We start from the raw sequence: 15,060 nt of genomic DNA, 5'->3' as shown, positions 1-15,060 counted from the left end.
CCTTGCAATAATAAGATTTAGGTCAGAAAAGATAGGAACAAGAATAACACTGTTGAATTTGCAGTGCTTTACTTACGATGTAGGATTGCCGTTTTACTCATATTATTGCTCAGTCTTTTGTTTGCCTTCCAAATCACTGTGTATGAAAGGCCAGGTAACCTTCTGTTGGTTTGTTTATTTAGAAACATGCACGACTGCAAAGATAGTTGGGCAGATGATTTGTCCAGAACAACTTGTAATTCTAAAAATAGCTAGTTTAGGTTGAGTGTCATGCCGATACCTTGGGGGTTGCCTGGATTTTGTTTTTGCTTTCTTCCTTCCTACCATCGAGTTTCACTCTCCTTCATTTATTTTCTTTCTACAGCTTTTGGCTTTTCCTCCCATTAACCTGTCAGTGTCAGTGGGTATTTCCATTAATCTTCTGTAGTTCAGATTCTGCAGCCTAGCTCTCAGTTTCTTGGCTTCATGGGAAGACAAACACTGAGCATCTGATTCACCTTTTTATTTTGGTGCGTTTATGAGGGAGCTCCACAGACATGATTGCAGATATTTTTTATCCACCAGCTTTGGGATAAAAAGTCATGCAGGAGCTTGTAACATGATGACTGTGCATCCTGTCTGGTGTCAGGGAACACCAGTCTGCTACATTTTGGCTAAGACACTCATGGCTGTAATTATGTCAAACCCAGAAACACTAAGGTTTTCTTCAGCGCTGCTTACCTGTCTGAATGCCTAAGACTCCAGTCAAAGGCACCTTTACTTTGAAGATCTTGTCTTTAAAGAATCTGTCCTACCTTGCAGGTTCCATGCAGTATTAGTTTGTCTTGAAACTGAATATTGACATCAGCATTAATTCTGTTATGCAAACAACAGAGGCTTTTTTCCCCCTTCTAGATGAAAGAATTGTTTTGTTCTTTCTGTTTTAAAGGCCTTGGCTTGTTTTATCATGAATCCAGTGTCTTGGTGTGGCATTTCATAGAAAGGGGAAGGCTACTCACAAAAAGCCTGCTGTTAAACTAGTTTAATCTGTTCTGCTTTCCTTAGTTACTGATGATTCAGCAGAAAACCAAGAGATTGTTTTGGAAGAGACCCTGACATGCATTTAAAAAAGGTACCATCAAGATGAGTCCCCATTCTTGACTGCCAAAAAGCATTTGCAAGGAATCTTTTTTGTGATTGTAAACTCTTACACATTTTTGATAATAATAATCCACAACCATGGATTTTTATGTCAAACCCAGTCAAAGGCTTCCTGCAGAATACAGTTTGAGAGGGAGGGGGAGAAGGAAATCAAGATGTTTGGACTTAAATGCTGCTTTGCCCAAAGGCAGAGATCTTTACTGGAGCTGTAACACTGGGAGGCAAGTGACTGCACATTGTGAACAGAGCATCTTCCTGTCATTGCCCCGGTCCTCTCAAAGAGCAAATCCAACCTGTAATCAGTTAATTATTTACATTGCACATAGAAACTGTATTTACTGTATTTTATCAGTTGCATTCTTCCTTTTCTGATAAGGCAGATTACTGCTTCTGGAGCTTAAATGTGTTTTGATTTTTCCAGAAAAAGAAAACAGTGGATATTTTTAGCACAAGGCTGCTTTGCAGGTTGTTCATCACCATGTTGCTAAATGGCTCCTCACCAATGCGACAGCAGGTTTTTGCCTCTGTGCTCTTAAGATATATGTGTTGCTTTTTTTAAAGACTTGATCTAAGGCCTGTCAAATCCTTCCTAAAGGTATTGTTAAATACCTTCAGTTCATTAACCATTTTGCAGTGCTCCAGCTACAAATATTTTCATTCAGGCAGTGACAGATAAGAAAAGCACAACTTCTCCTTGAATGGCAGCACTCTTCGTTTTCAGTAACTTAGATCTCTCAACTAATGAACAAGAAAATCTCACTAAATCAAAATTGATGTGATTATAGGTTAAACAATACACCCAGGATTTTATATTTAAAGTGTTTAGAAGCCTTTCTAAAATTACAGCAAAAGTAGGAGCAAATTACTGCACGAAATAGAAAGATTTTGCATGAAAATTACACATGGTAATAATTATATACTAGTCAAAGAATTAGACCCACTCCACATGAGGTGGAAAGTCTTCTGGCATGGTTAAGACTTCAGAAAAGAGTAAATAGTTTTTGGCAGTATAAATATGTTTGCTAGTTGCTTTTTCCAGTCTAGGATTCTTTTACTAATTACTTTATTTTTTTGCCTTTTTCCTACCTGTCCTATTATTAAAAAACAGTTAACAATTCATGGCTACTTGTACAATACTGTTTTAAGACTTCAGGAAAAATAATACACTTATTTAAAAAGAGAACAGATCTTCAGCTAGTTACAATGTAAATGACTAATAATTCAGATGTAGACTTGAAACCAGGAAAATATTTTTTGTCAATAGCACTGCATATTTCATGTTCAAAGGTGTTGACAAGACACATGCTTATGTATAAAAATCACATCAAATGAAGATTAAGAAACCAAAACTAAGGCTTTTTACTTTTTCATCTTCTTCCTTCCTTCTCTTCCCCCTCCTCAGCCTGCAGTGAGAATTGCTATTAGTTCAAAGCGCTTGCACAGGTCTAGTCTTTGCAAAAAGAGCAGCTGCTCACAGGCCTTTTGCTTGTTCTGGTTTGAGTTTTTTCTCCTGGCACCTTTGCATGTCCGCTTTGCTGTTTGCTCGTGTGACTGTCTGTATTTATATTCTCTGCGAGGTAAAATGTATTTTGCATAAGAGTCAACAGTCTTTATCCTTGGTCTCCAAAAATTGTTCATACTACATAATAGTTCCCAGTAAGTAGGTGCTTTGCAAATATTTGAATAGCAGAGTAGCAAAGGAATGATAAGTGAAATCCTCTGTGCTTCTACAGTAGCAGATGTCTAGAGCTGAACTAGTCACATTCAACTCCACTTGGAATTGAAGCGCCCCTTTCTCTGCTTTAGGGGCATAACATCTTATGGCTTGTTTTAAACACTTCACCATGACAATATCATTCTGGACTCAGTTTATTGTTGACTAGATCTCCACCATGATAAGTACCCTGAGCCTTATGCCTCATCTCATGTTATTTCCATGGTCAGTTGAATTTTGCTCAATTAATGGTTGCAGAAATTACTTACAACTTTAATTATGGCATTGAATCTTAAGGGAGACTACAGTTAAATCCTTCAATGATGTAATTTCTACCTGGGGAAGACGAAAGTTTGTTAAAGGAGGATAGAGGAAGGAAAGTGAAGCAAGTGAGAAATTTGTAGGTGTTTTCTGTATTTCCTGTAAATCAGGAGTATTAAAGGCTGATTTTGGAGTGGATAAAGAAGACAGGAGGTTAAGAGGATGCTAACTTAACTTGGTGTGAACACTTCAGGCACTTCATGGTCACAGTATAGCTGTCAGCTAGTAACAACCTCTGGCAGGTTGGATCTTGGATTTAATTTACACTTGTGAATGGAAAATGTTTGATAGTAACTGAAAAAGCAACTGGTCTGACCGGTACGTAGATGCTAGTGAAGTGTCTTGCTGTTGTTTTGGGTGTGGGGTGTTTCTTTTTTTAGTAAAAACACCCAAGTAAACCACTTTGGAAGTGCCTCCACCTCAGCTAGTGAATGCCAGATTTGCTTGTGGTTTTACTGCTTGCCCGGAGGCGTTAATGTAAGCAGGGCACTTAAGCGTACTGTTAAAAAGCACTTTGTGGCCAAATTCAGCCTGCTACTCAGATACATTAGTAGCATAAGGAAAGAAGGCAATCTGTAAGTCTTAGTAAGGTAAAAAGCAACTTACATAATTTTTCTTTGTTGAAACAATCTACTTAATGTTTTAAATATTATTTTCCTCTTTATTGCACCAAATGCCTCCAACATACTTTTAAGGTGTTAACAACAAAGTGCATGCTTTAAGGATAAATTAAACTTGTGTTTTTCCCAAGGTTCTATAAAACAACAAAGCCAGTAATTTGTGAGCTCAGAAACAGTTTTTCTTTAAGCACCCTCCTTTCAAAGAGTCTGCTACAAAAAATATTAAAATGATCAATTGTATAAAGATGGGCTAGATGCCGTTAAAGAGCCACATAGGCATTTCAATAATTTTACTGCAAATACATTTCTCTCTGAGTGGAGCCTTAAGTCCTCCTTGTGGGCTGGACCTTTTACTTTCTTCAGGGCACTCATTAAAACAGAGCTGAAATGTTTGGTATGCTGAGATGGTCTCAGGAGCTGAAAGAGAGTTATTGCAGTGATACTAGTTTAAAAAATCGTTCCTTTTTTTCGAAAACAAAGAAAGCTTAAAGCTGATGACAGTTTGTGGGTTAGAGGTTCTGAAAGGGAAATTGGACAACAGTTATTTTCATATCACTCTCCACTATTTGCTCTATCAGGAGATTCTTTAAATAGGAAAATTCTAAAGTTCTAAACTTTCTAAAGTTCAGGTTGTTCCTGTTTTATGTCACTGGCCTTTAATTACTTTCTTGGGCTGTAAGAGCCATATATTTTATAGAAAAAACATGTCTTGCACAGTACCAGTAGTCAACAGTAAATTCATCATTTAATGCTAGCTTATTTATATCTGTTGTGGATTTTTATTTTGACTGTAACTTAAGAGAGATCTCAATGACAATTAATGCTACTTCAGTTTGAAAAATGACTTAAATAAATCTCTGCTGGTAAGGTTTTTCTTCATGTTCAAACCTCAGTCAGAAACATCATCTAGCTAATTCTTGGAAGCACAGACTTTCCAAAATTGAACACAGTTCAGTGGGAGCTGTTTAACTTGGATGTTCCTGAAATCCAGGCGAGGAGTACTCTGAAGTAGGCACCCAAAAATACATGGAAGGCTGGGTGCAGAAGACCCAGGTGCACAAGCAGAGTTGATAGACAAGAGCTGTTCTGTGTTTTCAATTTGCTTGTGAAAGCACTCCTTCCAAAACAGCTTGTACCAATGTCTCTGGCTCTCGTGAGATGAAATAAGCTACAATGGCAGAAGTGTAACTTTTTGCTGGCATAAATTAGACTCATTTTGTGGTTTACTGGTGACACTATCAAGTGCAGAGCTAGCTCTAACTACATTACAACCTGAATAAAACTAATAATTTTCAGATGGTAGACAAAAGTAAAATAATATGAGAATACAGTATTCTTTATATACAATTTTCACATGTACTAAAACTTCAAAAGAAGTAACTCAAATGCCATCCTGGCTGGTACCAGTCCTTAATTCCACCTTACTGTCAAGGAAATTTGGCTGCTTTCCTTGTGGGATTCATCAGAACTAGTCATGTTCTCTTTAACATGTTTTATTTCATTAAGGAGTCACTGAGAAACAAAACCTTTGCTTCTACAGAGAGGGATAAATTATCTCAATTCTTTGTGAATACCTACATATGGGCCCCTCTAGAGCCTATTTGCACAGCAGGTGATGCTCAGGGGCCCTTGTGTTGGAGGAAATGGAGGACATTTCCTCTTAGGCAGTGGAACAAATACGGAACAAAATACTTATTCTTGCTTGTAGATCTTTCAGTCCTGTGTCTGGTAAGCGCAATCAGTGCTACAGTTAGAGAGATCACAGTATGACAGCATCTGTTTATCCATCATTCAGTATTTTAAGAGATTAGTACAAGGCTATTCTTAGCACTGGCAGATAGATGGTATGTTATTTTAGAATGTGTATTTATTTAGTGTTTTCTTTGATGGTATCTGTGTTAGTATTTGAGGTCACTTGAACCAGCCAGGGCTGTATGAGTCATCTTTATCCCATTAAGTTTACACACTGTGGTCCAAAACATTTCTTTTTTACCTATTTTTTTTTTCTTTTTTTTTTTCCCATGGATTATGACCCTAGAAAAACAACACATTCTTGTATTCTGCCAAGTGCAGCTCTCCTCAAAATTGGCTTTAGTTGATCTGTCTTGCCTTCTGGACTTATCTACTACTAGGCAGTAGAAGTGGGAGGGAGACAATACAGAAAGCCTGAAAACAAGAAGACGTCCTTGCAGTGCTGGCAGCCTTCCTATGTTTGAAGCCTGCAAAGATGTCTTCAGCATAAGGAAAGCAGAGATGAGAATTGGAAAGATAAACTTCCTAGCTGAAGAGTTCAGCAGAGCTTTTGGTTGCACTGCCGCTTGAATTCAAATTTCAGATTTGTGATATATTTGTGATATAAAGTTTGTTGACTGATAAAGAGTTTATTTATGGTCATACATAACTGCAACTGTAAGCCTAGGCAGAGATAGTGTTCTTCACTATTTGTTGGTTGCTTCAAACTTTGAAGTTCTACAAACCTAGACTTAAGTTTTTCTTTTTATACTTAGAGTCACTGCAGTAAATGTATTTTTTTCTTATAGGTGGGTGTCCAAGATAGGATATTTCTGGTTTGTATTTGATAAATATATAAAATTTGTTATGAGTTTTCTTTTGTATTGAGGCAGTAAATTTATCTGGTAAAGATGTGTAAATGTTGAAAACCTGTCATTACAGACTTGAATTAAAGAAGGAAAATATTTTAAGACAAAAAGAAATCTAATGCTTTTCTTTTAAATAACGTGTACTTTTTCGGTTTTGTTGATGCTTAGGTGTGGCAGTTCTTAGCCAAGTGTTGAGGATTATTCCATTTTCTTGATGACTGCTTAGCAATTGTAGATATCCTTGCTGTGAAAAAATGCAATTCTATTTGCTTGGGAATTAGAGAAATCTCATCCATTCAGGTTCCAAAAGGTAGCATGAGATAAAAAACACGTCAAACAAGGCTCTCCTTAAGTGAGCGACAGAGCTGAGGCAGAAGACTGTAGTGAATTTTAAACAGAAGTTTAAATTTAAATGAAGCTTAAATTGATAATCAACTGATTTTTGTTGATGTATCTCATTTTAATTCTGTTTTACATTTAATGAAGTCAGTACTGTCTTGAAGTAGGAAGGTCCACTGTATGCCCATCTCTGAAGATTCTTGACAGTGGGCTGGCAGGCAAGGGTTTGTTTTTTAACAGAGATCCTTTTTTAAATATTCTTTGTCAAGCTCCATCTGATAAATTGAGAAGCAATGCACTAAACCAGCATTCTTTTTCCTAAGTTAAATAAAGCAACCTTAAATATCCTGGATACACAAAGTGGAAAATAAGTTAATCAAACCAAGTTACATATACTTGATATCGTAATATTTTTTTAAACAAAGGAAATATTATCTGAAGACTATAATCAGTTCAATTCACAAACATGCCTTCAAATTTCTAAAGTAGATCTCATCTTCCAAAACATTTTCTAATTAGGGAGCCAGAAAAGGAAAACAAGTATTTTTTGCTTTTTTGACTCCTGGTTGGTTTCTCAACTCTGAATGACCTATCTGTTCAACTCTGTTAGCTGAAATGAAGAAAATATTCTGCCTGCACCTGAAAACAAATTGGTTACCCAAAGCGGGTTTTGCAGTTCCGTGAACTCTGAGATTTTTTAAGTACTTAAATGTTGGCAGCAAAAAGAAATGTCAAAATCGGTTCGTGTGCAGGAAGTTCGGTCATTAGTGCTGATTACTGTTATTTCTCATTTTGTGATGTGTTTTACAAGCACTGAAGTTAAAACTTCATTTAAATTTCAAAATTACTTTTTTTGGACGAATTTTTATTCACTTTGTAATAATCACATCCAAGACTGCAGGCAGCACTCCCCATTTGAGGGGCTTTAGCTCATAGTCCAAACACTTAAGGCAGTCCAAACACTAAAGGAATTGCAGAAGGTAGCATTTCTCTGCTGCCTTCACTCCCCTGCGTCCTTGCAGTGAGCAGGTTTGGCAAGTCATCCAAATGAGCAAAAATCCTTTTATGGCAGGTTTAGTTTGGGTTTTAGCTCTGGTTTATCACACAACCAACCACACACTCATGTAGGTCAGAAGAGGAAAAATTTTGGTACCAAAGCAGGCAAAAATGGGGAAGATAGAAGTGTTGCTTCTGGGGGTGATGGTGGCAACACTGTCTTGTTTGAAGCTTGGTCCTCTCTATGTTTTTCTGAAAGCACCTGTGGCTCATTGAACCTGTTTTCCTCTTAAGTCCTTTGTTGTAACTAGATAGAGGTCTATCTTCTAGATTTCCTGGAAAAGTACCCCACTATTAACTGTGCATTTTCAGTCAAATTTGTACAAAATTATAAATGCTTTTATAAATAATGGGGGGGGGGATATTAAGTACAAGAAAAAAAACGCTGAGCTTACAAGCTTGAAGTAGATACTTTTAAATCCATCCTGGGTTTTGTATGCTTTCTGATGGATTAAAAGCGACAAGCACAGTCCTTAGCTTGTGCCTGTGAACTTCTCTCTGATTCCTGGTGGCTTGGAGGGCCACCACCTCACACCTGACCCTGAAGCTACTCCACCTTTCTGCTGCTGTATAAATTAACTAACAGTAGAAATCAGTGGCTGTCTTGTCATTAGTACAATTTACTGTTACTTCTCATCTTATGATGTATTTTACAAAGTATGACAGCTTGTGGTCTCGGTTTCCTGGAGAAAAATTGCAGTAGCTTTTACTGTAAGTTTCTCTTTCAAAAAAAAAAAAAAAATTAAATATGCTTTTCAGTTCTTCATATTCAAATGAAAACTAAGGGCAGTATTTCCTTTGTAACACTGTTTTTCAGAAAATATTTCTTAGAAAGACTGAAAATGGAAAAATGAGTATGTGTGCGCAGAGGAACGTGGAGGGCATGAGGGTGCACATTCCAGATCGCCTGTGCTGGTGCGGTGATGCAAAGCAGCTGTGAGTTGAGTTAACCAGCCCTTGTACTGTGCAGGCAGTCTGCTCCTGCCTCTGGTCCCAAAAATATTGCTTGGCTTGATACCACGTGACTTCAGCTCTTCAAAAATGCAATGTAGTGCTCACTGTGGGGGCATTATTCAGAACTCTTAACTTTTTATATAGTTTTTTTTTTTTTTTAATTTCCATTGGAGAATTTCCTGTGTTCAGATTAGCATTAATGGTTGAAAATGTGTGTTGATAGCTCAGGGTTTTTTTTTATTAAATTATTTATGTGTATATGTAAAATATGTATGTATGTATATGAAATTCTTGCCTAAGGGATAAATTAAATCTATTAAATGTTTTTAATTCGGATTTTCAAATATGGAAGTAATCAAAAAGCTAGATTTCCTTTCTCATACTGTTCGTCAGCAGTACCTAACCTCAGTCAAATGTCAGTGATGAGAGAGAGTTTCTGTGGGCTGGTTCTGCTCTCTGAGTCTTGGAAATGTGATTCCTGAGTCCAGGGGAGGAAATGAGTGACAGCTGATCAAATACTGGAACCAGCTACCTCATCATGGGAAATGCTTTTTGACTGGATTTTGGAGCAGTGTTACCATGTGTAGTGTAGTAGAAACTGCTACAGAAAACTTCTTATCATTACAGTTTGGTTTTGTCTTTATCTTTACAGTAAAGGCAATGTTTTGCTGTCGCTGTGCTTACTGAATGACGAAGTTTGATCTCCTTTCAGAGGCACTGTGACACCAGTGCATGTTCAGATTAACAGCACTAAAACCACTGGAGTTGCTTTTTATTTTTGGGCTATAAGAAATAAAAATAGAAAGCGGATTTATGTCATCTTGCCTATTGAACGTGTCCTATTGTCCCCCTAAGCTCATGAAATCCTCTGGTAGCAAAGTTCTGACCCGTAAACTGAGGGAAAAGGTCGTGCAATTACATTATGTTGCTTTTAACAAATTATATTTTATTTGGTATCAAAGGATAAAAAAAGATGTTTACCTTGAGTTGTATAATCATCTCAACTCCCAATTTTATTGGACTAGGAGGGTGATGGGACTTGGGAGCTGGTGAGCCCCTGGCAGCTCCACTGCACCCATCCCTTACTCCTCTCTTCTTCTGCTGGGTTGGGTAGGCTCTCTGTGGGCATAAAATACTGTACAGTAATTTAAATACTTCACCTGCAGCAAAATGAACATTGCAGTTGTTATATCTGGGCAGTTAATATCTCATAAGTAATGATAATAAATTCATGAAATTTTGTATATAGCGTTACTGCCAAAATAAATTAGGATTCTGTGAGGAGAGAGGATATCCAGAGCAGAAGCAAAACTTGCCTTGTTATAACCACACCAGGATACTGTTCTTTCCCAAACACTGAACAACTGGCACATAAACTCATTGCTTCAGTAGCCAGTAGCTGCAGAGTATATACCTGAATTAATGTCTGTGAGAAGGGATGATTAATGCGTGTTTAGAAACTGTACATATAAGAACAAGTGAACAAGTAAGGATTCCTGACTCGGTGACCAGGAGGTGGACAGGAAAGTGCTAAAATAATGCGTAAACAAACTCAAATGTCTGTTCTGAGCTTGCTACCCAGCTCGGACTCTTTTAGGTTTCCTTGGGACTTAAGGCCTTTCATATCCCCTCCCAGGAGCTGTCACACTGTCCTGACCAGTAACAGCTTCTGCTTTTGCTCTGATAGCATTTTTATAAACTGAGCTCATACAGTGCTTCATGCAACAAAAACTGTCTGGATGGCATCCTGATAAAACGTGGAAGGCTGGTAACCCTCACAGGTGACTACAGACCTGTTAGCCTGACCTCAGTCATTACACTACTTTGAAGTAAAAAATTGTATGGTAAATGCAAGAGGAATATGGTGAAACCAAGATGCATCAGGGAGGTGAATGGAGGGATTTCTCTAGACTGAGAAAATGCAGTTCTTACCCATTTGGACCTCTAGTGCTGCATGTGCTGCACAGAAAGTTATTACTTCTCCTGGATGATATAGGTTGAGGAAAAGAAAAAAAAAGGTTTTAGCTGCAGGCTTACACTTGCTGTCAGAGCAAGTTCTGTCCGTTGTGCTCTCCAATTACCCTGTTGGTCCATGTTACCGAGAATTGCTGCGCCGCTTTATGGAATGGGCAAATGCATGTAGTATGACCTTTGTGTACTTGCTTCTGGTATACTGTTGGTCAGTTAATTAACTTTTAAAATTAGATTTATATAATGCAAATGGCATTGCAGCTGTTTCAGAAAATTTGCCTCACAGCTTCAGCCTTCACCTAATGCATAGTCAGAAATTACCGGAAGGAATCATGTTTTAATGTCATCTTTTCACAAGTCAACCGTTTCCTAAATAATAACATACTTGTGAGATTGAAATGCATAACAGCACATTAAAGCCTGTTCACAAGTTGGTCTTCTTTCTTCTTTAGTGCTACTACTAGTAATACTAGTAATAATGTGGAATTAATTACCTTTATTATACCAGTGTAAAAATAGCCAAAAATTGGGCTTTTCTATATTTGTTATTACATGTGAAAAATAATAAAGCACATCTGATACCTTAAATTGTTGCTTTATGACATTTGTTCTGCAGCCATCCTAGTTTGTTGTCCTTAGCCAGGATACTCTTAAAACTTTTCTCTTTATTAAGCAGCCAAGTGTTATTTGGGAAGTGGTTCCTTCAGTTTCTTTTCCCATTATACTTTGCCTTTCTTTGAAGAGAATTTTTTTCTGTGGATTTTCATCTCTCTGTTACAGTATTCAGGTAATACTACAGCATCTCCGTATTTGTTCAACTGCTTACTGGAATTTTATGTCTAACTGCATGGATTAATCTTTCCTGTTCAGAAATGTTATACTTGAAAAATATGATCTTAAAAGCTGTTATTTAATAGACTTGTTAATGTTTATTTTCTGGGTGGTTAGTGAGTTGGGTTTTTATCCAAATTTAAGTAACATGATTCACAGACTGTGAGTGAATTTTAAGTCATTTTGTTCTTCCTTGTTGAACTCTTCTTACAGAATCCATAATAAATAGATAATTTAGAAAATCAGCAGAACATTTATCTGTGAGTTTTATATTACTTTCTATGTAGAATTAAACTCATCTTCGTTAAACCTTTCCCTGTGTACTGAGAAATACCTGGTGCGTTCCAGCATCTTTCTCTCTTTAGTCCTTCTCTTGTGAAGCTTTCAGAACAAAGCCCAGTGAACTGAAAGTTTATCTATTGCCAGATAAGGGTTTTGTTCTTTAATTAGAAAAATCTAGTCCAGATGGTTATTTGGCCTTGTGACAAGTGATTGTATTTTAAGTCAGTATTTGAAACAATAATTGAAGATGCCTGTTGCTATGAAAGATCGTGTCAAAGTCTATCAACTTCCCAGCACAAATTGAAGTTTCAAAAAGGTATTTCTGCTCAAAAAATTAAATGTTCTTTTATCAGTTTTGTGGCAAACCCACTAGCTAATAGCTTGCAAATTGTTATCTGAGCTTGTGTGTCATGTCTTGTTTTCTTCTTAACCACTGCATTAGCAACCAAAGATGAGCTCATGTGTATTGCATGCATCACAACTCTTCCAAATCTGAAGGATTTCCCTTGCTTTAAAATTGCCTTTTGAACTGAGACTGCACTTTATTTTTCTGTGCCATTTGGTACAAAAAGCGTTTAACTTGTCAAAAATCTCCACTACAAAGAAGTCACATTTGTATTCTATTTTTCATTTCATTAATGTTCAGTAATATATTTGTACTTACTATGATGTTTGACCTAGCTTTTTAGGAGAACAAGGGATTATCATGGCAGACATTATATCTGAGCTGCTTAATTTATTTTTGGCCTTTGATTATTTGGCACATTATGAAGTGTTAATTTTTGCATTCATTGAAAGGTGTAAGCAGACTCACAGGAAGTTTAACCAGATCTGTAGAAATGTGACTTTACGCTTGTCTCTGACAGTATACAGCAGCTGTTCTGGATATTCTAGACTGTGCAAATGTCCAAGAGAGTTGAAAGACTTAAAAACTTGCATCCAAACATTTGTGAAGGGAATGTGATTTTGGTGCTTTTATTATAGGTTCTTTAAACCCTGTCACTCTAAACTGTCTGAACAGGATTGATAACCAATAAAACCCTTTGCTTGGATTTTGGACCCTGATATTCCAAATTTAAAAAAAACCTGAATGCTCTTTGAAAACCACTTTTTTTCCTCTGTTTTGGGACTGTATTTGGTATGTCACAATATCCTGTTCAGAGCTTTCTCGAGTGTGTCACAATATCCTGTTTTCCATGTGGGTGCATGTACTACAGATCTTCCTTGCCCAAACATATCCTTTTACTGTGGAAAACAGCAGCTAAGAAGTCTCACAAAAGTATCTGGGGTTTACTGTGAAATTTTTTATTTTTATTCGGGTTTTTTAATTCCAAGGCAGACCATAAGACTTCAGAAAAGTCTTGCTCCGTTTTTGATAAAAAGTAAAAGCTGTAATTGATGTGTTCATTTCTCAAAATTTCTAAACCCATGAAGTGTATTCGATACTTGTGCAGAGTATTTCAGATGTTCTGTGGTTAGGACTTCGGGAAAAGTATACATTTATGCAGTTTGAAATACATTTGGTTTGGTTGGGCCTACTTTTCTAGTATTAGATTACTGAATTTCATTGAAAGCCAAAAATCTGATGACAGGCATCACCTGAACTGTAAAAACACAAAGATGCTCAGGTAATTACTGGTAGATATTTTGGGATGTAAAACTTCCAATGCCTATTACTCTGGCAGCTAGGTGGGCTTTTAAGTTGGTTTGATTTTTTTCTCTTCATACATCTTAAATTGAAATGATCCTAAAAACTCAGAGAAAGTTAAATGCTTTGCCCTCTTTTTTTCTTAGTCATATAATTGTTTTAATTTCAAGACTTGATTTTGAATAGGTAACTGGAAATTACTTATATAGAAATCTCCTATGCCTTTTAAACTCCTAGCACATTGTGGAGTTAATAAAAAAATAGTATGGGTAGATATTTTTTACCTTGGGGGTGGGGGGAAGGATGGGGAAAGAGATGAATATTTGTGTGATTGAAATGATGAAAACCTCATTTGAAACAAATTAAGGAGTATTTTGCTGAGCTGATTTATTTCTCTACAGCAGAACTTAGCTTAACCTTTTATTTCTCTTGCAAGGATAGCTTTGAGTGTAATTTAAACTGTCAAATGGCATTTATCAAATGATAGTTTTGCCCCGTAACAGGCAAATGTCTTCCACAAAATTGATTAGCTGCTGACCTCATCCACCCTTTTCAGACCCTTCAAGGTAGATTTCAAAGAGTTGTAAAATAATCACTTCACTTTCAGTTTATACTTCAACACAAGGCGTTTACTGTCCTGGTAGCAATACTGCAGTGTGTTCCACATCTGGGAAGGAGAGGATGTAAATGCCTGCCTATAGCTCTGCCTGTCACCACTCGGCCGTTGTGCTTTAACCTAAACCCCTACTCCTTGCAAAGTAGGAACAGCTTTGGAAATGGCTTTTCACGGGACAATAGAATGAATTAGATTATGAAACTTTACCTTCTAGGTGATTGTGTTTTAGTAATGAAGAAAACACTCTGTTTGGTAAGACCTGCAGGGTGCTCAGTTATCAAGAAGGTGCCGGAAGAATGAAGGATAACAGTCTCCTAAATGTGACATTTTATACCCTAAACAGTTTTCCTCTGTTGCGTTCTTATTCTGCAGCCTTGTTTTGTAAGAGCAATCCATTAGAAGCCCATAGGCTTGCTTTTGTAAGCATTAACCTCACAGTAAATGAATTAACGGTGCCTTTGAGAAAGTTTGTAGCCTGCTCAAAATGGTGACTCTGTGTCTGAACGAAAAGTATTGTTTAATATTTTTTCTCTTCAGATTTCTGTGCAAGTTTCTTTGCCAAAGAAGAAACTGTGATGCAGAAAGTAAAACCATGAACATAAAAATCTCAGAACTGCTGGTGGTGTTAAAAGTTCAATTCTATTTTTAGACCTCAATAATTTCTTTCTTCCGAAATCTCTACCAGTCCTACTTGTTCCAAGATCTGTGTTTAAAAATACAAATTTGTTAAAAATGCACTTGACTTTCTCTCAGAGTAACAAAGCCAGTTGTAGCTTGTTTGTCTCAGCAGATCAGACTGCTGTGAGTTGACTTTCAGTACAGAAAGAGCTAAACAGAGCTGAAAAGAAAGTAGCACTTGCACAACTTCACCTACATCCAGCATTGGGAGCAGCAGGGATTTTCCTGTGCATGAAACTGCCAAGAGCCATAGCTGCAATTGAGATGTTTTATCAAGCTGTTTGGTGTGA

The 15,060-nt window shown here is 37.0% G+C and overlaps 1 protein-coding gene across 2 annotated transcripts in view; it reads left to right on the top strand.

The window, feature by feature from the left end:
• The window catches only part of PIP4K2A (phosphatidylinositol-5-phosphate 4-kinase type 2 alpha), an 87,137-nt gene that overhangs the window by 15,346 nt on the left and 56,731 nt on the right, over window positions 1–15,060 (top strand). The window contains exon 1 of one of the 2 annotated variants that reach the window (XM_018075765.2): window positions 8,658–8,726. The exons of the other annotated variant lie outside the window; for it this stretch is intronic. The gene's annotated coding sequence lies outside the window, so the exon portion shown is untranslated. Of the gene's footprint in view, window positions 1–8,657; window positions 8,727–15,060 lie in introns of those variants that run through there. 2 annotated transcript variants of the gene reach the window in all.

This window comes from Manacus vitellinus, unplaced genomic scaffold (genome assembly GCF_001715985.3).
Source record: "Manacus vitellinus isolate BGI_N305 unplaced genomic scaffold, ASM171598v3 scaffold_3_pilon, whole genome shotgun sequence".
In the NCBI taxonomy this organism is placed as follows: Eukaryota; Metazoa; Chordata; class Aves; order Passeriformes; family Pipridae; genus Manacus; species Manacus vitellinus.
This window is presented reverse-complemented; position numbering and strand designations above follow the sequence as displayed.